Source organism: Zea mays, chromosome 2 (genome assembly GCF_902167145.1).
Source record: "Zea mays cultivar B73 chromosome 2, Zm-B73-REFERENCE-NAM-5.0, whole genome shotgun sequence".
In the NCBI taxonomy this organism is placed as follows: Eukaryota; Viridiplantae; Streptophyta; class Magnoliopsida; order Poales; family Poaceae; genus Zea; species Zea mays.
In genome coordinates this window covers 227,709,489-227,716,789 of record NC_050097.1, presented here as the reverse complement: position 1 = coordinate 227,716,789, position 7,301 = coordinate 227,709,489, and positions in this window count along the sequence as shown.

The window sequence follows — 7,301 nt, the reverse complement described above, 5'->3', positions numbered from 1 at the left end:
TAAGTATAGCTGACCCTCTAACACACCCTTAAATGCTATTGAATCATCATTTCTTCTAAAGACAGTGACACCTGTATCAGTAAAAAGACAGTTGTAGCCCATTTGACATAATTGGGAAACAGAAAGCAAGTTGTAATCTAAAGAATCAACAAGAAAAACATTGGAAATAGAATGGTCAGGAGATATAGCAATTTTACCAAGTCCTTTGACCAAACCTTGATTTCCATCCCCGAATGTGATAGCTCGTTGGGGATCTTTGTTTTTCTCATATGAGGAGAACATCCTTTTCTCCCCTGTCATGTGGTTTGTGCACCCGCTGTCGAGTATCCAACTTGAGCCCCCGGATGCATAAACCTACAAAACAATTTTAGTTCTTGACTTTAGGTACCCAAACTGTTTTGGGTCCTTTGGCATTAGATACAAGAACTTTGGGTACCCAAACACAAGTCTTGGAACCCTTGTGTTTGCCCCCAACAAACTTGGCAACTACCTTGCCGGATTTGTTAGTAAGCACATAAGAAGCATCAAAAGTTTTAAATGAAATGGAATGATCATTTGATGCATTAGGAGTTTTCTTTCTAGGCAACTTGGCACGGGTTGGTTGCCTAGAGCTAGATGTCTCACCCTTATACATAAAAGCATGATTAGGGCCAGAGTGAGACTTCCTAGAATGAATTTTCCTAATTTTGTCCTCGGGATAACCGGCAGGGTATAAAATGTAACCCTCGTTATCCTGAGGCATGGGAGCCTTGCCCTTAACAAAGTTAGATAAGTTCTTTGGAGGGGCATTAAGTTTGACATTGTCTTCCCTTTGGAAGCCAATGCCATCCTTGATGCCAGGGCGTCTCCCATTATAAAGCATGCTGCGAGCAAATTTAAATTTCTCATTTTCTAAGTTGTGCTCGGCAATTTTAGCATCTAATTTTGCTATATGATCATTTTGTTGTTTAATTAAAGCCATATGATCATGAATAGCATTAACATCAACATCTCTACATCTAGTACAAATAGATACATGCTCAACAATAGATGTAGAGGGTTTGCAAGAATTAAGTTCAACAATCTTAGCATGAAGAATATCATTCTTATCTCTAAGATCGGAAATTGTAACTTTGCAAACATCAAAATCTTTAGCCTTAGCAATCAAATTTTCATTCTCTAATCTAAGGCTAGCAAGAGAAATGTTTAATTCTTCAATCCTAGCAAGCAACTCATCATTATTATCTCTAGGATTGGGAATTGAAACATTACAAACATGAGAATCAACCTTAGCATTTAAAACAGCATTTTCATTTCTAAGGTTGTCAATCATCTCACGGCAGGTGCTTAGCTCACTAGATAATTTTTCACATTTTTCTACTTCTAGAGCATAAGCCTTTTTAACCTTAACATGTTTTTTGTTTTCTTTAATTAGACAATCCTCTTGGGAATCCAAAAGGTCATCCTTTTCATGAATAGCACTAACCAATTCATTTAATTTTTCCTTTTGAGCTATGTTAAGGTTGGCAAAAAGGGAACGCAAATTATCTTCCTCATCACTAGCATTATCATCACTAGAAGATTCATATTTAGTGGAGGATTTAGATTTAACCTTCTTTTTGCCGTCCTTTGCCATGAGGCACTTGTGGCCGACGTTGGGGAAGAGAAGTCCCTTGGTGACGGCGATGTTGGCGGCGTCCTCGTCGTCGGAGGAGTCGCTTGAGCTCTCGTCGGAATCCCATTCCCGACAAACATGGGCATCGCCGCCCTTCTTCTTGTAGTACCTCTTCTTCTCTTTTCTTCTCCCCTTCTTGTCGTCGCCTCGGTCACTGTCACTAGATATAGGACATTTAGCAATAAAATGACCGGGCTTACCACACTTGTAGCAAACCTTCTTGGAGCGGGACTTGTAATCCTTCCCCCTCCTTTGCTTGAGGATTTGGCGGAAGCTCTTGATGACGAGCGCCATTTCCTCATTGTCGAGCTTGGAGGCGTCTATGGGTTGTCGACTTGGTGTAGACTCCTTCTTCTCCTCCGTTGCCTTGAATGCAACGGGATGAGCTTCGGATGTGGTGGCATCATCAAGCTCGTTGATCTTCCTTGAGCCTTCGATCATGCACTCAAAACTTACAAAATTCCCGATAACTTCCTCGGGGGTCATTTTAGTGTATCTAGGATTACCACGAATTAATTGAACTTGAGTAGGGTTAAGGAAAATAAGTGATCTTAGAATAACCTTAACCACTTCGTGGTCATCCCACTTTACGCTCCCGAGGTTGCGCGCTTGGTTCACCAAGGTCTTGAGCCGATTGTACATGTGTTGTGGCTCCTCCCCTTTGCGAAGCCGGAACCGACCGAGCTCCCCCTCAATCGTTTCCCGCTTGGTGATCTTGGTGAGCTCATCACCTTCATGCGCGGTCTTGAGTAAATCCCAAATCTCCTTGGCGCTCTTCAACCCTTGTACTTTGTTATACTCCTCTCTACTTAGAGAGGCGAGGAGTATTGTTGTTGCTTGAGAGTTGAAGTGCTCGATTTGGGCCACCTCATCCTCATCATAGTCCTCATCCCCTACGGATGGTACCTGCGCGCCAAACTCAACAACATCCCATATGCTTTTGTGGAGCGAGGTTAGATGAAATCGCATTAAATCGCTCCACCTAGCGTAATCTTCACCATCAAAAGTTGGTGGTTTGCCTAATGGGACGGAAAGTAAAGGTGTATGTTTGGAAATGCGAGGGTAGCGTAGGGGGATCTTACTATACTTCTTGCGCTCTTGGCGCTTAGAAGTGACGGAGGGCGCATCGGAGTCGGAGGTCGATGTTGATGAAGTGTCGGTCTCGTAGTAGACCACCTTCCTCATCCTCTTGTGCTTGTCACCTTTCCGATGCGGCTTGTGGGAAGAAGATTTTTCCTTCTTCTCTTTGTGGTGAGAAGAAGATTTCTTCTCCTTCCCTTTGTTGGAGGAGCTCTTCTTCTTCTCCCTCCTTTTGGTGCGGGACTCTTCCGATGAAGTACTCCCGTGGCTTGTAGTGGGCTTTTCGCCGGTCTCCATCTCCTTCTTGGCGTGATCTCCCGACATCACTTCGAGCGGTTAGGCTCTAATGAAGCACCGGGCTCCGATACCAATTGATAGTCGCCTAGAGGGGGGTGAATAGGGCGAAACTGAAATTTACAAATATAAACACAACTACAAGCCGGGTTAGCGTTAGAAATATAAACGAGTCCGCGAGAGAGGGCGCAAAACAAATCCCAAGCGAATAAGCAAGTGAGACACGGAGATTTGTTTTACCGAGGTTCGGTTCTTGCAAACCTACTCCCCGTTGAGGAGGCCACAAAGGCCGGGTCTCTTTCAACCCTTCCCTCTCTCAAACGGTCCCTTGGACCGAGTGAGCTTCTCTTCTCAAATCAAAGTCGGGAACAAAACTTCCCCGCAAGGGCCACCACACAATTGGTGCCTCTTGCCTTGATTACAATGGAGTTGTGATCTCAAGAACAAGTGAGAAAGAAAAGAAGCAATCCAAGCGCAAGAGCTCAAATGAACACGGCAAATCACTCTCACTAGTCACTAGGGCTTTGTGTGGAATTGGAGAGGATTTGATCTCTTTAGTGTGTCTAGAATTGAATGCTAGAGCTCTTGTAGTAGTTGAGAAGTGGAAAACTTGGATGCAATGAATGGTGGGGTGGTTGGGGTATTTATAGCCCCAACCACCAAACTTGACCGTTGGCTGGAGGCGTCTGCTCGATGGCGCACCGGACAGTCCGGTGCCCCTGCCACGTCATCACTGCCGTTGGATTCTGACCGTTGGAGCTTCTGACTTCTGGGCCCCCCTGGGTGTCCGGTGCACATCGGACATGTACTGTTTGATGTCCGGTGCACCGGTATGGGCATGTCTGACGTCTGCGCGCGCTGCGCGCGCATTAAATGCACCGCAGGGAGCCGTTGGCGTCGAAAAGAGCCGTTGCTCCGCTGGTTCACCGGACAGTCCGGTGCACACCGGACAGTCCGGTGAATTTTAGCGGAGCGGCTGCCACGCGAACCCGAGGCTGGCGAGTTCCGGAGACCGCGCTTCCTTGGAGCACCGGACATGTCCGGTGCACACCGGACAGTCCGGTGAATTATAGCCGAGTCGCCCTGGAAATTCCCGAAGGTGGCGAGTTTGAGTCTGAGTCCCCTGGTGCACCGGACAGGCACTGTGCACTGTCCGGTGGCACACCGGACAGTCCGGTGCGCCAGACCAGGGGTGCCTTCGGTTGCCCCTTTGATCCTTTATTGAATCCAAAACTTGGTCTTTTTATTGGCTGAGTGTGAACCTTTTACACCTGTATAATCTATACACTTGGGCAAACTAGTTAGTCCAATTATTTGTGTTGGTCAATTCAACCACCAAAATTGTTTAGGAACTAGGTGTAAGCCTAATTCCCTTTCACCTGACCCTGACGTCGTTGGCGACGCGGTGCTGGAAACCCTGGGGCAGGTGACGTATTTCTCCGGCCGGGGCCTGGCCCGCCCATACCTGCCCGACATCCCGGCGGATCGACTCGAGCGCTCCTGCTCCCTCGTCGAGCCTGGCCTGCGCCCCGCGGACTTGCTCGAGCTGTGGGTCGTGACCCCCCGCCGGAACGGGGACCACAGCTAGCTCCCGCGGGATGTCGGCGCGAGGCACCGGCCTAGGGAGATCACCGTCCTCCGGCATGCCGAGGCGGTTGCCTTTGGAGGGATCCCCTACCTGGCGCGCCAACTGTCGGTGTCTCAAGACCGGGGAGTCCCTCAGGCCGACGAGTGAGTGTGCCGCGTGCCCCAGCCCAGATGGGTCGAGCGCGTGGGCGAGCGCGAAGGGGGGAAGCGAGGTGGCCGGAGACGGGCGTGAGAGAGGTGGAAATCCTGCGGCCTTCGTGTTCGTCCCGCGCCCAGGTCGGGTGCACTTGCAGTAGGGGGTTACAAGCGTCCACGCGGGTGAGGGAAGCGAGCGGCCCCAAGAGAGCGCCTGCCCCGTCCTCGTCCCCGCGCGGCCAACCTTCTCTAAGAAGGCCCTGGTCCTTCCTTTTATAGGCGTAAGGAGAGGATCCAGGTGTACAATGGGGGTGTAGCAGAGTGCTATGTGTCTAGCGGGGGAGAGCTAGCGCCCTAAGTACATGCCAATGTGGCAGCCGGAGAGATCTTGGCACCCTGCTGGTGTGATGTCGTGGCTGTCGGAGGAGCAATGGAGCCTGGCGGAGGGACAGCTGTTGGAGCGGTTGAGTCCTTGCTGACGTCCCCCTGCTTCCGTAAGGGACTTGAGAGCCGCCGTCGTCACAGGGCTAGCGGGGCGCCATCATTGCCTATCTGGCGGAGCTAGCCAGATGAGACACCGGTCTTGTTCTCTGTGGCCCGAGTCGGCTCGGGGTAGAGTGATGATGGCGCTTCCTGTTGACGTGGCGGGCCTGTGCCCTAGGTCAGGCGACGTGGAGGCTCCTCCGAAGCCGGGGTCGAATCTGTCTTCCATGGCCGAGGCCAAGCCCGAGCTCCTGGGTCGGGCGAGGCGGAGGTTGTTCGGTAGAGGCCAGGGCGGAGTCCGAGCCCTGGGGTCGGGCGAAGCGGAGTTCGTCGTCTTCCGGGGCCTTAGCCTGAGTCCGAGCCCTGGGTCGGGCGGAGCGGAGTTCGCCGTCTTCCGGGGCCTTAGCCCGTGTCTGAGCCCTGGGTCGGGCAGAGCGGAGTTCGCCGTCTTCCGGGGCCTTAGCCCGAGTCCGAGCCCTGGGTCGGGCGGAGCGGAGTTCGCCGCCTTCCGGGGCCTTAGCCCGAGTCCGAGCCCTGGGTCGGGCGGAGCGGAGTTCGCCGTCTTCCGGGGCCTTAGCCCGAGTCCGAGCCCTGGGTCGGGCGGAGCGGAGTTCGCCGTCTTCCGGGGCTTAGCCCGAGTCCGAGCCCTGGGTCGGGCGGAGCGGAGTTTCCTATGGCGCCTTTGGCAAGGCCTGACTGCCTGTCAGTCTCACCCTGTCAAGTGGCACTGCAGTCGGAGTGGCGCAGGCAGCGCTGTCCTTCTGTCAGACCGGTCAGTGGAGCGGCGAAGTGACGGCGGTCACTTCGGCCCTGCCGGGGCGCGCGCGTCAGGATAAAGGTGCCAGGCTACCTTTGCGTTAAATGCTCCTGCGACTCGGTCGGTCGGCGCGGCGATTTAGTCAGGGCTGCTTCTTAGCGAAGGCAAGGCCTCGGGCGAGCCGGAGATGTGTCCGCCGTTAAAAGGGGGGGCCTCGGGCGAGACGGAAACCCCTCGGGGTCGGCTGCCCTTGCCCGAGGCTAGGCTCGGGCGAGGCGTGATCGAGTCGCTCGTATGGACTGATCCCTGACTTAATCGCACCCATCAGGCCTCTGCAGCTTTATGCTGATGGGGGTTACCAGCTGAGAATTAGGCGTCTTGAGGGTACCCCTAATTATGGTCCCCGACACAAGTACACTATCCACGTGCATATATCGCAGAGGGGCCAACAGAATTATGAATTCGCGCCCCCGCATGCAACTGGATGGCAGATTGCTCGGAATAAAACTCGGAGGGAAACAACCACCAGAAAAGTCGACGCGCAAGAATAATGAAAGTAGATAGGTTCAGATAAGTTTTCCACGATCTGTAAAGGCATATCTCCCTAGTTGGCTATATAAGGCTGTAGAGATACCTCTACCAAAATAGTCCCTCTCTTTCGCCATCACACCTCCAATAGACTTGTAGGAGACCTCATCCACCGCCACCTGCGAACCATCTGTAATTTGTGAACTCCAAGCAAAACTCAATACTCAGCACCACACATGACGTAGGGTATTACGCCTCACTACAGGAAACGACTAAATTTTCGTGGGCTAAAAACCCACGAAAATAAGCCTAAACCGACGAAAATAGCCTATTTTCGTCGGCAGGCCGACGAAAATAGCCGCCGAAAATAAGTTCGACGAAAATAGGGAATTATTTTCGTCGGTACCGACGAAAACGACTTATTTTCGTCGGCTTCTCTAAGGCCGACGAAAATAGTTGGTCGGCTGACTATTTTCGTCGGCCACTGAGGCCGACGAAAATAGGGACATAATTTTCGTCGGCCCTGGGTGGTGGCCGACGAAAATATCTGGGCACTTATTTTCGTCGGCCACCACCCAGGCCGACGAAAATTCATGATACCCCCCAAAAAACAGATTGTTCTGCACCTTTTATTAATTCACAGCAAAATAAACATATACACAATCATATATACAGATTTCACAAACAATACAGTTTTCACAAACAACATTCACAAGCAATTACATAATTGTTTCAAACATATTCCATACATATAGTCCATATATAGTCCATACATAAACAAAG